This window comes from Eleutherodactylus coqui, chromosome 6, assembly GCF_035609145.1.
Source record: "Eleutherodactylus coqui strain aEleCoq1 chromosome 6, aEleCoq1.hap1, whole genome shotgun sequence".
NCBI classification, from domain to species: domain Eukaryota; kingdom Metazoa; phylum Chordata; class Amphibia; order Anura; family Eleutherodactylidae; genus Eleutherodactylus; species Eleutherodactylus coqui.
The window spans coordinates 204,165,403-204,180,177 of record NC_089842.1 but is presented as its reverse complement, the minus strand read 5'-3'; positions in this window follow the sequence as shown (position 1 = coordinate 204,180,177).

Here is a 14,775-nt window from a genome sequence, read left to right as displayed (position 1 = left end):
AGAGAATAAAGCCCCTCGGGTTCTGGACGTGACAGCTCCATGCTGTCGGTGCCCGCAAGTAGCCGACAGCATGGAGCTGTCATCCTGGGCTGCGGGGACACCCCCCCCCCCCCCCCCCGGCAATGCGATCGCCGCTATCCAATCGATAGCGCCGATCGCATAAAAGTTGCAAAAAGTGCAAAAAAAGTTAAAGCTGACATTACTCACCTGGGTCCGCCGCACTGCTCTCCTGGTCCTCTGGGCCCCGAAGCCAGCGTTCTGCGCATGCGCGCCAGGCGGCATTATGTCAGCCGCATGCGCAGAAGGCCTGGCGGCTAGGGAAATTTGAAATCTCCTGGCTCCCGGCTCCTGTAGGTAGCCAGGAGGCAGGAGATGTCAGCGGGGACCGCGGTGAGCGGTTCCCGGTACCCGCGATCGCCGTTATCCAATGGATAACGGCGATCGCGGAAAAGTGCAGAAGTAAAAAAAAAGAAAAGATTCACCTCCCCTCATGGATCCGATCCATGAGGGAAGGTGAAAATACTCACCCTCCTTCCTCCATGTCCTCCGGCCAGTGTCGGGACCCTCCGCTGGCTTCTGCGCATGCGCCGATGAGGCGCGCATGCGCAGAAGGCCGGCGAGACCATCAAATTCAAAATCTCCCTGCACCCGGCTGTCACAGATAGCCGAGTGCAGGGAGATATGACTGGGGACCGCTGTATGCTGTTTCCAGTTATATGATCATCATTATCCATCGGATAACGGTGATCATATAAAGTTAAAAAGTAAAAAAAAAAAAGTCAAAAGTTAAAAAAAGTTTAAAAAGTTAAAGTTTCATCCCCCCTTACGGATCATATCCGTAACGGGGGATGAAATTACGTACCCAAGGTCCCGGATTTGTTCCCTGGTGGGATGTTAATCCGTGGACCTTACCCCAGCTTCTGCGCATGCGCCCGTCAGCATGATGGCGGACGCATGCGCAAAAGTGAAAGATTGCACAAGAAATTTAAAATCCCCCTGCTGCTGGCTACCAAAGGTAGCCAAGAGCCTGGAGATGTCACGGGGAGCCGTGGTATGCGGTTACTGGTCACGTGATCGCCGTTACCTAATGCATAATGGCGATCACGTAAAAGTTCTTTAAAAAGTGGAAGTTTCATCTCCCCTCACCGATGCGATCGGTGAGAGGAGATGAAACATCTTCTCGGAGGCTTCCGCATTTTAATCCAGATGCGATTATCCTCCATGGACCCTTCCGGCTGCTGCACATGCGACCGCCGGCAAAATGCCGGACACATTCGCAGGAGCCCAGGAAATTTTAAATCTCCTTGCTCCCAGTGACCAACGGTCGCTGAGTGCTTGGAGCAGTGACCGGTGACCTCGCTGAGCGGTCCCCGGTCACGTGATAAATTAGCGATATAACATTAGGCCGGTTACGCATGACCGGAGAGGAATTATGGGTTCTGCATGCGCTTGATCAGCGGTAATCCACGGATCAATCGCATGCATTGGATTACACAATTCCCCCCAATAAGCGGGTCGGAATTACGGAATCCATTCGCAGAAAACAGAACACAGCATGTTATATTTTACTGCGGATATCCGCGACTTAGAGCCCATTGTGCTCTATGACCGCGGATATACTCGCAGCCCATATGCAAACACATTGTGAACGGGCTGCGGGTACCTGGGTCATCTGTAAGCGACCGCGCGGGAAATATAAACAAACAACGGTGTACTGCGCATGACCGCCTGTGTGAGTAGGCAGTTATGCGCAGTACATTACGTGGCTGTACACAGGGTCACAGCTGGGATCCGCTGCGGGCCTCCGTAAGCAGATTCTGCATACGGCCATGAGAGCCTGGCATTATTTAGATCGCTACCTGTAATCCGTAATTTACAAGAAGCCCCGGGAACGCTCGACTTCATGCAGTTTCAGCAGCAGCTTCTTGAGTGCCTTCTGTGCGAGACCGCTGCACCGCAGCAAGATTACAAAGCCTCACAGCGCCACTTTTTACACCTCATCCCTGCTGCTGAGGTCAAGAAATACCCCCAAAAAAGAAAGAGGGGGGGGATACCCGGTTTTCTTGCCCCATGTGCTCATCCCAATCAGCCTCCGTAATTACCCCTGTCTTCGGACATGAAACGCAGTTTATATTATTACTTTTATCTAATATTTAGGGAATGCCAAAAATAGGGATGGTGGGGGGGGGGGATTATTTTTAGGAATTCAATTTTTTTTCCGTATAAGTGGGCAATGGGGCCTGGAATTTATTCAGTTGTACCCTGAAATCCAGTGGGCATTCCCTCCATTATGGGCCTAGCCATGTGTCCCGTAAGTACATTAGGGCCACAATGGGTATGTTTTTGAACACGGCACAAACAGGGGTATCCATTTTGCGGTGAACGTCTTCATTCCTATGTACACTGTACAAAAAAACCTGTTTTTAAATTGACAAAATTGCCAAAAAAATGAAAATCGTAATTTTTTCCTTCTGCTTTGCTTAGATTCATTCAAATACTGTGGGGTCAAAATATGCAGTACACCTCTAGATGAATTCGTTAAGGGGTCTTCTTTTTAAAATGGGGTCATTTGTGGGAGTTCTTTATCGTTTTGGCCGCTCAATGGCTCTACAAGTGGGCAATAGGGCCTGGAATTTATTCCGCTGTACCCTGAAATCCAACAGGTGCTCCTTCCATTATAGGCCTAGCCATGTTTCCTTTAAGTAGATTAGGGCCACAATGGGTATGTTTCTGAACATGGGACAAACGGGGGTATCCATTTTGGGGTGAACGTCTTCATTCCTATGTACACCATACAAAGAAAACTGTTTTTAAATTGACACAATTGCCAAAAAAAAATGAAAATCATAATTTTTTCCATCTGCTTGGCTTAGATTCATTCAAAAACTGTGAAGTCAAAAAAGTCATCGTACCCCTAGATAAATTCGGTAAGGGGTCTACTTTTCAAAATGGGGTCACTTGTGGGGGTTCTCCATCGTTTTGGTCAATCAATGGCTCTACAAGTGTGCAATCGGGCCTAAATCTCCTTCAAGCAAAATTTCTGTTCCGAAAGCCACCGGTTGCTCCTTTCATTTTGGGCCCCATTGTGCATACAGACATAATACTAGGGCCACGATGGGTATGTTTCTGAGCACGGGATAAACAGGGGTATCCATTTTGGGGTGCAAGTCTTTATTCATTTATGTGCTGTACAAAAAAAACTGCTTTTAAAATGACAGAATTACCAAAAAAATGAAAATCGTAATTTTTTTTGCTTCTGCTTGGCTTAGATTCATTCAAAAACTGTGAAGTCGAAAAAGTCATCGTACCCCTAGATAAATTCGTTAAGGGGTCTACTTTTCAAAATGGGGTCACTTGTGGGGGTTCTCCATCGTTTTGGTCACTCAATGGCTCTACAAGTGTGCAATAGGGCCTAAATCTCCTTCAAGCAAAATTTCTGTTCCGAAAGCCACCGGTTGCTCCTTTCATTTTGGGCCCTATTATGTATACAGACGTAATACTAGGGCCACAATGAGTATGTTTCTGAACACGGGACAAACAGGGGTATCCATTCTGGGGTGCAAATCCTCATTTTCATGTGTATTATAGAAAAAAGTCCTGTCTTTAAAATGACATATTTGCAAAAATATGAAATTTTAGTTTTTCTCTTCTAAATTGCATTGACTCTTGAAAAAAAACTGTGGGGTTAAAATACTAATGACACTCCTCAGTGAATACGTTAAGGGGTGTCGTTTTTAAAATGGGGTCATTTGTGGGGGTATCTATCATTTTGACTCCTATGAGCCTTTCCAATCTTGGCTTGGTGTAGGAAAACAAAGTGCTCCTCAAAATGCTAAAAAGTAATGTTAAATTTGTACGTCTCCTAAATGGTTAAAAAAAAAACGAAAGTTTTTCCAATGTGCGCCCAAAATAAAGTAAACGGATGGAAATATATATCTTAGCAAAAATTTCTATATTATGTTTGCACATATTTGAGATATTACAGTTGGAAATGTGAAAAAAATGACGATTTTTTCAACATTTTCCCAATTTTGGCGCTTTTAATAAATAAACACAAATTCTATCTGTCTTTTTTTTCCGCCTAAATGAAGTACAACATGTGGCGAAAAAACAATGTCAGAATCGCTTGGATATGCAAAACCTTTCTGGTGTTTTTCCTTGTTAAAGTGACACATGTCAGATTTGCAAAATTTGGCCTGGTCATTTAAGGCGCAAACAGGCTTGTTCACTAAGGGGTTAACTTTTCCTATTTATGACATAATCAATGCTCGTGCCAAATTTCAAGTTTCTATGACATCGGGAAGTGAGAGATTTAGATTCCGTACGTAAAATTTGGAATTGAATAATCGAGTTGGGACCCAATAACTTTTCCTATTTATGACATAATAATCAATGCTTGTGCGAAATTTCAAGTGAGAGAATTAGATTCCTTACGTAAAATTTGGACGCTAATTCTTTTGCGCTATAATTGAATAATTGAGTTGGGACCTATTAGCTTTTTCTATTTCTAACAATCAATGCTTGTGCCAAATTTCAAATTTCTATGACATTGGGAAGTGAGAGAATTAGATTCCTTACGTAAAATTAGGACGCTAATTGTTTTGCGCTAGAATTGAATAATCCAGTTGGGACCCATTAACTTTTCCTATTTATGACATAATCAATGCTCGTGCCAAATTTTAAGTTTCTATGGCATTGGGAAGGGAGAGAATCAGATTCCGCACGTAAAATTTGGATGCTAATTCTTTTGCACTTGAATTGAATAATCGAGTTGGGACCCCTTTACGTTTCCTATTTTAGACATAATCTGTGCTTGTGCCATATATTATGTTTCTACGACATCGGGAAGTTGGAGAATTAGTGGCGAGTCAGTCAGTCAGTGAGTGCTTTCGTCTTTATATATATAGATAATGTATGACATTGCTATAGTGGCAAAAACAAAAATTCGATTTTCACTATAAATGTATCTTCCTCCTTTAGCTGCAGCTGCTGGATGATAATCAACCAAGTTATGGAATTTCTTTTTACTAAAGGTGCAAAAGCTTACAGGGTTGGGGTAGAAGACAGTAAAATTGGTGGCTAGGGGTTTTAAGTTTTAAGTTAATATTTTATGTTTTCCATAACAGACAGAGACGTATTAATGAATGACCACCTGACACTTATGCAGAAGGTGTACATGGCACGCAGTATGTCTAAAATAGGTGTACACTCGTTTTTTTTTTTGATGGGTTTTAATTTTTTTAGGTTTTATTTTTTAATTGTTTTTTCAGTTTATTTTTGTTTCCTTTTCTTATTTTTGCACACTTTAGTATTTTAGTAACTTTTTTCATTTCTTTACACATTTTACGGTTTTTAGTTTTTTTTGTTATTCTTTTTTTTTTTACTATGGGGCACAGCTTAGCAGATAGCATGGTATCAATGTGTTCCCTGCCTTCCCCACGTACAGAACACTAATAACAGCAGCGAATCCTATTGGTTTGAACATCGTGGGGACTGATTCTAAGACCTGTTCAGGGCAAGTCTTGTTCTAAATGTGAGATTCTAACTGATTGGTCCAGACTTGAAGAAACCTGGCTATAAGAGTAGCAGCTATACTACGTTTAAATGAGGAAGGTGAAAGCTTCCCAATTATTTTTTTTAGATATATTTCTGCCCTCTGTCTATGGGATCTTTAGGGTATCCAATATCCTTGAAGAGTAATTCTGCTGTTTTGGAGATTTTAGCCACTGGAACATTGACCTTAGGGACTCTATCCCAGTTTGCTACATCTTATTAATCGAGCAGATACTTCCTAGGGATGTAAAACTTTTTATCTGGTCTTTTCCATTCCCTTGAGACTTGATATTAGCTTGTACAGTGAACACTCTACAATATCTTGGGGATGGGGAAGGGGGGGTGTCTTGGGCAGAAAAACTACAAATGAAGTTGAATGTTGATAAATGTAAGGTTATGCGGACGGGCAGGAGAAACAGGTGTCACCAATATACGCTAAATGGGGTACAATTAGGGAAAAGTGTTATGGAAAGAGACCTGGGTGTACTAATGGATTGTAGATTTAACTGGAGCAACCAATGCCAGTCAGCTGCTGCAAAAGCTAATAAAGTCTTGTGGTGCATTAAAAGAAGCATAAGGGTGAAGGACGAGAACATTATCCTCCCACTATATAAGGCACTTGTCAGTCCCCACCTGGAATACTGCATACAGTTCTGGACACCGGTGCTCAGGAAAGTTGTTGCAGTGCTTGAGGGGGTTCAAAGAAGGGCATCTAAATAAAAAAAAATGGAATAAGAGGACTAGAATACCCAGAGAGGCTATCAAAATTAGGATTATTCACCCTGGAAAAAAGACGGCTAAGGGGTGATCAAATAACTATGTATAAATACATGAGGGCATCCGCTATGTCTAGAAGAAAGCAGGTTTTATCACCAACACAGAAGAGGGTTCTTTAGTGTAAGAGCAGTGAGACGTGGTGATGGCAAAATCCATTGAGGTGTTTAGGAGGGTACAAGACATCTATGTAGAGCGTTATGGTATTACAAGATATAGACATTAGCTGACCAGCGGGTTGTTGTTCTGGGTCTGACATTCAAGTAGGAACTATCAAAGGTTGATCCAGGGATTATTCTGATTGCCATTATGGAGTCGGGAAGGAATTTTTCCTCCCAATGGGCTAATTGGCTTCTGCCTCTTGGGGTCTTTTGCCTTCCCCTTGATCAACAAGGGGGTTGAAACAGGCCGAACAAGATGGACATTGTCTTCATTCAGCCTAACCTACTATGTTACTATGTATCTGACCTTGAAGAGATCTGGATTCCTTTGCTTCAACCCAACAGTCTTAAAGAAGTTTTCCATGAAAATACTTTTGATGACTTATCCTCAGGCTCGTTGCTCAGGACCCCAGCTCAGCGGGTGTCAGCTGATAGGGCCAAGTTGGAGTGGAAGCCCTGGCTCTGACCCCTGTGTAGTGGTCGGCGCTTGTAATTGCAGGTGCAGCTCCTATTGATTCCAATGAGCACTGCAGTTGCAATTACAAGCGCCAGCCACTACACAGGGCTTGGAGCACAAAAAAATACACTAGTTAAGGATACACAATTCTCCCTCCTGAAAAAAGGGGAGACTTGGGTATTACCTCTCTTACCCCACTATGTTACCATGTTCGGTGCTTAGCACACTGGGAGCCATACTCATTTTTATACATCCTGCAGGGTTTGGACAGTGCTGGAATACTGCCCCCTGTGGTACCTCACTAGTGATGGCAACCCAATCAGAAAGTGTACCATTAATAACCACTCCAATTTAGAAAATACTGCTTTGGAGGTTCTTATCCTCAGCATACATCCAAATTTCTGAAATGTACCTCTAACTTTGTCATAGGTGCAACAGATACCATGGCCACTCGATCTTCACCAGCCCCTCCCAGTAATTTGTCAACCTTAACCGCGATGTGTCAACCTAAACAGCGATATGTCAAACACACCGTTAGACAATCCCAGGCTTTGTCGCAGATTTCCCTGTCTGTTCCCCACTTCCACAACCTGTCTTGCCTGCCCAGTGCTTCTATTGCCCTTCTTACTGGAGCAGACACCCCCCGTTGGTCAGAGAGAATATCATACAGCAGCAGTGCTAACCCTGTAATGGCATTCACCTCATCTGCCAACTTTGCAAACTTGTTGGGGTGTGCCAGTGCAGGTCTAGCCTATCTGGCCCTTTTTCCTCTACCCCTACGTCTGTCACCCAACTAGCTATCTGCTCATCCTGCACTCTCGTGCTACCATCCACCCCCACATCTGCCCCAGTGAGTGTCTCCTCAGTGAGCAGCATACTCTTTTCCATGTTGTCAATGGATCTTAGTCTTACAAGCTGCTCATTTAGATCCAGGATCTGGGATTTCAAATGCCCAACATGCTCACATCTTGTTCAGCAATATACGCCCTCAAGCAGCTGCTCAAGGACTGTATTCATGGCCCAAAATGTACACTGGACAGCATTGTCAATCATGCAGCATATTCTTAATAGGAATGGTTCAGATAAAAGTCAAGTAATTAAGTAAATTAAGTAAAAAATAACAGTAAATAGATATGTGACTCCCTTATAAAGTCTCCCAACTATTCACCGGATTTTAGGTCACACACACTTGAAATCAAGCACACATTGCCTTGCTTCCACAGTTGCTCTGATGTTTGCTTCAAGCAGCTATCAGCAGCAGTAACACCTGTAATAAATCCTCTGTTTAGAAAGGTGTGGTTGAAAGGATTTTGTGCAGTTTTGCAGCTGAATGCAATACTGAAGAGTCTATGGTTGTCTAAAGAGGCATCAAGGAAATTAGTCCAGAGTGCTTCATTGATGAGAGCAGTCCTTAAAGGGGTTGTCCCGTTGTGTGAAGTGCATGTCAGCATTTCTGTATGGTCATTACAATGCACTTTGAAATATGCATTGTGCATTGTAATTTAGCCATACAGAAGTTAGATACTTACCTACGGGGGTGTACCTACCTACCTACAGCTTTCACGCCCCCAATGATCTGCAAGTTTTCCCCTGTCCTGTGAATTCAACATTTAACTCCTTAGTGACTAAGCCTATTTGCCAAATTTTGGAAATCTGACATGTGTCTTTTTAACATAGAATAGCTCCGTAAAGGTTTTGCATACCCAAGTGATTCTGACATTGTTTTTTCGCCACATGTTGTACTTTATTTAGGTGGTGAAAATAGTCTGATAGAATTTGTGTATATTTATTAAAAGTGCCCAAATTGGGAAAATTTTTAAAAGATTGTCCTTTCTTCACATTTTCAATTGTAATATATCAAATATACTGTACAAATCTTTGATAAGATATAGATTTCCATTGGTTTACTTTATTTTGGATGCACGTTTGAAAAGTTTTAGTTTTTTTTTTAACCATCTAGGAGATGTACAAATTTGAAATTGATTAATTAGCAACATTTTGAGGAACACTTTGTTTTCCTACACCAAGCCAAGATTGCAAAGTCTCATATGTGTCAGAATGATAGATACCCCCCACAAATTACCCAATTTTAAAAACTACACTCCTTAATTTATTCACCGAGGGTTGTCGTGAGTATTTTGACCCCACAGTTTTTTTTTCAGGAGTTAATGCAATTTAGAGGAGAAAAAATTAAATTTCCTATTTTTGCAAATATGTAATTTCAAAGGCAGTTTTTTTCTATAGTGCACATGGAAATGAGAATTTACACCCCAAAATGGATACCCCTGTTTGTCCCGTGTTCAGAAAAATACCCGTTGTGGCCCTAATATTATGTTCGTACACACAACGGGGCCAAAACTGAAAGGAGCAGCTGGTGGCTTTCAGAACAAAGATGTTGCTTGAAGGTGTTTCAGACCCCATTGCCCACTTGTAGAGCCCTTGAGTGGCCAAAACAATATAGAACCCCCACAAATGACCCCATTTTGAAAACTAGACCCCTTAACAAATTTATTTATGGGTGTACTACGTATTTTGACCCGACAGTTTTTGAATGAATCTAAGCAAAGCAGAAGGAAAAAAATTACAATTTTCATTTTTTTGGCAATTGTGTCATTTTAAAAATAGTTTTTTTGGTACAGCACACATATGAATGAAGACTTGCAATCCAAATTGGATACCCCTGTTTGTCCTGTGTTCAGAAACATACCCAATGTGGCCCTAATCTACTTACAAGACACATGGCTAGGCCTACAATGGAGGGAACACCCATTGGATTTCAGGGCACAACTGAATAAATTTAAGGCCCAATTGCTCAGTTGAGCAGATAAAAATGCACTCCCTAAAAATAATCCCCCCCCCCCCATCTCCATTTTTTGTCATTCCCCAAATCTTCGATAAAAGTAATGATGTAAACTGTGTAGTATGTCCGAATACAGGGGTGATTACAGAGGCTGGTTGGAATGAACACATGGGGCAATAAAATCAGGTATCCCCCCTCCTCTCATGCTTTTTTTGAGGGTATATCTTGACCTCAGTGGCCGGGATGGGATGTAAAGTGGTGCTCTGTGAGGCTTCGTAAGCTTGCTGACGTGTGGGTGTCTTACGCAGAAGGCGCTCAACAAGCTGCTCCAGGAACTGCAGGAAGGCGAGCGTTCCCGGGGACTTCTTGTAAATTACATTTTACAGGTAACGATCTGAATACAGCTGGGTTCACACGGCCATATGCGGGATCCGCTTGTGGAGGCCCGCAGCGCATCCCAGATGTGAGCCTGGTTGTGGCCCTACGTACGGCCGCGTAACGGACTGCACAAAACTGCGTACTCACACAGGCGGTCATGCACCGTTCACCTTTGTTTATATTTGCCGCGCCAACGCTTAGCGATGGCACAGATACCCACAGCCTGTACATAATGTAGTTACTTATAGGCTGCAGTTATATCTTCGACCATAGAGCACAATGGGCTCTATGTCATGGATATCCGCGGTAAAAGTGGATTACGTAATTCCGACCTGCTAATTTGAGCGCGGAATTATGTAATCCAATGCATTTCATTGATCCGCGGATTACCGCAGATCAAACGCATGCAGAATCAGCAATTTCTATCCGGTCGTGTGAGACCGGCCTAAGGTAGATGTCATGTAACCGGGGACTACTCAACGAGGCCACTGGTCACTGCTCAAGGCACTCTGTGACTGTTGGTAGCCGGGAGCAAGGAGATTTAAAATTTCCCAGGTTCCCGTTTCCTGCGCATGCGTCTGGCATTTTGCTGGCGGGTGCAGGCTCAGAAGCAGGGGATGGTCCGTGGAGTAGGATGGCATCGAGATTTGAATCTGGAGGCCTCCGGGAAGATGTTTCATCTCCTCTCACCGATCGATAACGGCGATCACCTGACCAGTAACCGCATACCGCGGCCCCCAGTGACATCTCCAGGCTCCTAGCTATTTGGTAGCCAGGAGCAGGGAGATTTTAAATTTTCCTGGCAATCCTGGACTTTTGCAAATACATCTGCCATTATACTGACGTGCACATGCGCCGAAGCCGGGGTTAGGTCCGCGTATATAGATCCCATCGGGGGACAAATCCGGGAACCAGGTGAGGGGGTGAGTACTCTCAGCTGCCCCCATGGATCCGATCATTACAGGATAACAGGCTGTCATATGTCTTTGTTCAGCCTTACATACTATCTTACTATGTAATGTTTCTAGGGCAAGTACTATGATATCAAGTAAGTGATTTAATAATATAATTTGGAAATACTGAAATGGTAATTTCACACATATAACAAATACTGCATACGTCTAGTAACAGGACTGTGGGAGATGATGACTTTTTTCATAGAATCCTAGAAAAGAGTAAGGCCTCATGTCCACGGGGAAAATCAGGCCCGCTACGGATTCTCCATGGAGAATCCGTAGCGGGTCCCTCCTGCCCCGCGGACATGAGGCATTAAAATAAGAATAAACTCACCTGCTGCAGACAGTACGGGTCTTCCCTTCTTCGCGGCCAGATCTCCTTTCTTCGGCCCTGCGGATGTGCTCGGCACGCCGGCTGCGTGCCGGGCACATCCGCCGGGCTGCAGAAGAAAGATCCGGCCGCGAAGAAGGGAAGACCCGTACCGTCCGGAGTAGGTGAGTTTAATTCAGGCGCGGGTCTCCCGCGGATGTGGACGGCTTCCATAGGCCTCAATAGAAGCCTGCGGGAGCCATCCCCGCGGGAGCCCCGCACTAAAATGGAGCATGTCCGCATTTTTTCCTGCACGCGGGACCCGCGCCTGCAGGGAAAAATGACATAAGCAGGTATTTAACTACCTGCGGGTGTCTAATGCATCCCTATGGGCGCGCGGATCCGTGTGCAGGAAAACCGCTCCGGATTTTAATTCTTCATTTCCCCGTGGACATGAGGCCTAATTGTGCAAATGAGAAATACTCTCCCCTAAAAGCATTACATAGTAACATTTTCCAGGGGAGCATTGCCTTCCAATAGGTGATACTGCAGAGGCATTATAACATCTTCAATTTGCATGCTAAATTTTAAACATTGCAACACCTCTAGGTCTCCTAATTGGCAATCGCCACAATGGGAAACAGTACCCTTTCACACCCTTGATAAAACATATAATGATAATGTTTCACCTTGTGGAAGCTGCCAAATTGTAGATCTATAGATCTTGCAATGCTCTTCAGGGAAATATATGCAAATAAGGAAGACAGAACAATACCTCTGCAGCACCACCTATTGGATGGCAGCATTCCTGCAAAGCAATGTCAAGGCTTTTATACAAGTCTTTATAACAATGATTGAGAAACCTACTGCACACTGATGAGGGAACCTCCCCCAAACAGTCATATATGTATGGTATTCTGGTTTGGTTTTCAATTCCAAATCATTGTTATAAGAGCTTGTATAAAGGGTCTGACAGTGATTTGCAGGAATGCTCCCATCCAATAGGTGGTGCTGCAGAGGTGTTGTTCCATCTTCCTTATTTGCATATATTTCCCAGAGGAGCATGCATGGCCTTATAAGTCCCCTCATTCACCTTCTAGGTGCTCTCTTTAAGGAGAGAGGATATACCCTTTCAGACTCTGGAAAATGTTATGCAAATTGAAGATGGTACAATGCCTCTGCAGCGCCACCTCCTGGAAGGCAACTTCCTTATAAAATAATGTCTGACTAACTAACAGGCCATCCAGTAGGTGGCGCTGCAAAGGCATTGCAGCATCCCTATTTGCATACCATGTTTTATCAAATAACTTTTTTCAATTTTTCCATTGTCTTACTCACAAATTAGCTTTCTGTCACTACGTAGTTCTAAGTTATAATTAAAAATAACTCTTAGCACTAAGAAATTTTGCCTCTTTTTCAATTGAATTTTCATCCTACAAAGTAAATTATAGGGAAAAAAAAAGCTGTCAACAATTAATAGCTAAGCAGATGCTCATGGCTTGCTGTTTTCTTCCTAATGTGAAATAAATCTAACAGATATCTTCCACTTCATTAAACACAAGGATTACACACAGTCTACAGTAAAGAGAGTGCTGCTAAACATTCTTTTGTGGAAAAAAAGGATGAAGGGAATGATATATGTTTAGAATAATGATATTTAATAATTATTACTATTAAAAATGTGTTTAGCTTGTTATATATATGTTGCTGATTTCTCATAGTAACTGCAGCATATGCTGTAGTGTCGTGAACAATTAAACTGGACTGCTGCGGAGTGAAACTGGGTTGTCTTTAGCGACGAATCCAGGTTTAGTTTGACCGCTGATGACGGCCATGTTCTTATCTGGAAACCTAGGGGTGAGCGCCTCAACCCTGCCTTTGCTGTAAAGCTGCACACTGCCCCCTGCTGGTGTGATGGTCTGGGGGTCCATCGCATACCACAGTCAGTCACTCATAATAGTGGTATGAGGGACAATGACAGCTCAGTGATATGTTCAGGACATCCTGCAGCCACATGTGTTCCCCTCATGACAGCTACCAAGATGCATTTTCCAGTGGGATAATGCTCAGGCCGAACCCACAAGGGGGTCACAGGAATGTCCCCCCAACATTGTCACACTTACATGGCCTGCTTGGTCTCCAAATGTATCACTAAAAGATGTATGGGACCATCTGGGACCCCAACTTCGACAGCCTACGTGTTTGCATGATCTAGATGCTCAGTTACAGCACATATAGACCAGAATACTACAGGATACCATACGGAACATGTGTTCCTCCATGCCCACTAGTATCACATCTTGTATCCAAGCTAGAGGCAGCCCAACAGGGTACTAAAGCCTGCATGTCTGACAGTATCACATTTTGTATCCCAGCTAGAGGTGGCCCAACAAGGTACTAGAACCTCCATGCCCACCAGTATCACATCTTGTATTCAATCTAGAGGCGGCCCAACAGGGTACTAGAGCCTCCATGCCCGCCAGTATCACATTTTGTATTCAATCTAGAGGCGGCCCAACAGAGTACTAGAGCCTCCATGTCTGACAGTATCACATCTTGTATCCCAGCTAGAGGTGGCCCAACAGGGTACTAGAACCTCCATGTCCATCTGTATTACATCTTGTATCCAAGTTAGAGGTGGTACAATAGGGCACTAGAGCCTCTATGCCCGTGCTTATCACATCTTCTATCCAAGCTAGAGGCGGCCCAACAGGGTACTAGAGACTCCATGCCCTCCTGTATCACATCTTGTATCCAAGGTAGAGGCAGTACCATAGGGTACCAGAGCCTCCATGCCCGCCTGTATCACATCTTATATCCAAGCTAGAGGTGGAACAACTGGTACCAGAGCCTCCCTTTAAGTGTTCCGTTTTCTGTAATAAATCCTCCTTTTCCTCTGATATTGTAGTCACTCAGTTATATCAACGTTACAATCACACAGAAAGTTTCATCCGATTCCAGCAACTCCTTACAGTGCCAGGACGTTTTTTTTTACAATGACTGTATACAACATTATACAATTGTCTTTGGAGAGCAACTGTGCCTGCATTGGAAAGTCCAGCATTCAAACATGACGGAATAAAGTATAAATACTTTTTAATGTGTTTGATACATGGAGGAAACTTACCTAGACTGGCAGAAAATTTATTAAGAGACACATACCTGACACATACCTATGTGGTAGAATGCTCATAGTGGGTTTAGATTTCCTCTATATTACAAGTGTGATTTGCGCAAATTTTTGTGGCTTTTTAATGCCAGTAATTCAATACATAAATCCCCCCCCCCCCCCCTCTAGTATTTGCTAAAGACCATTTTCACAGAAACATGTTTTCCCTCTGTATTACTTCCCTATTTATTTGGTCTGTATTGTGGAAGTAAATGTA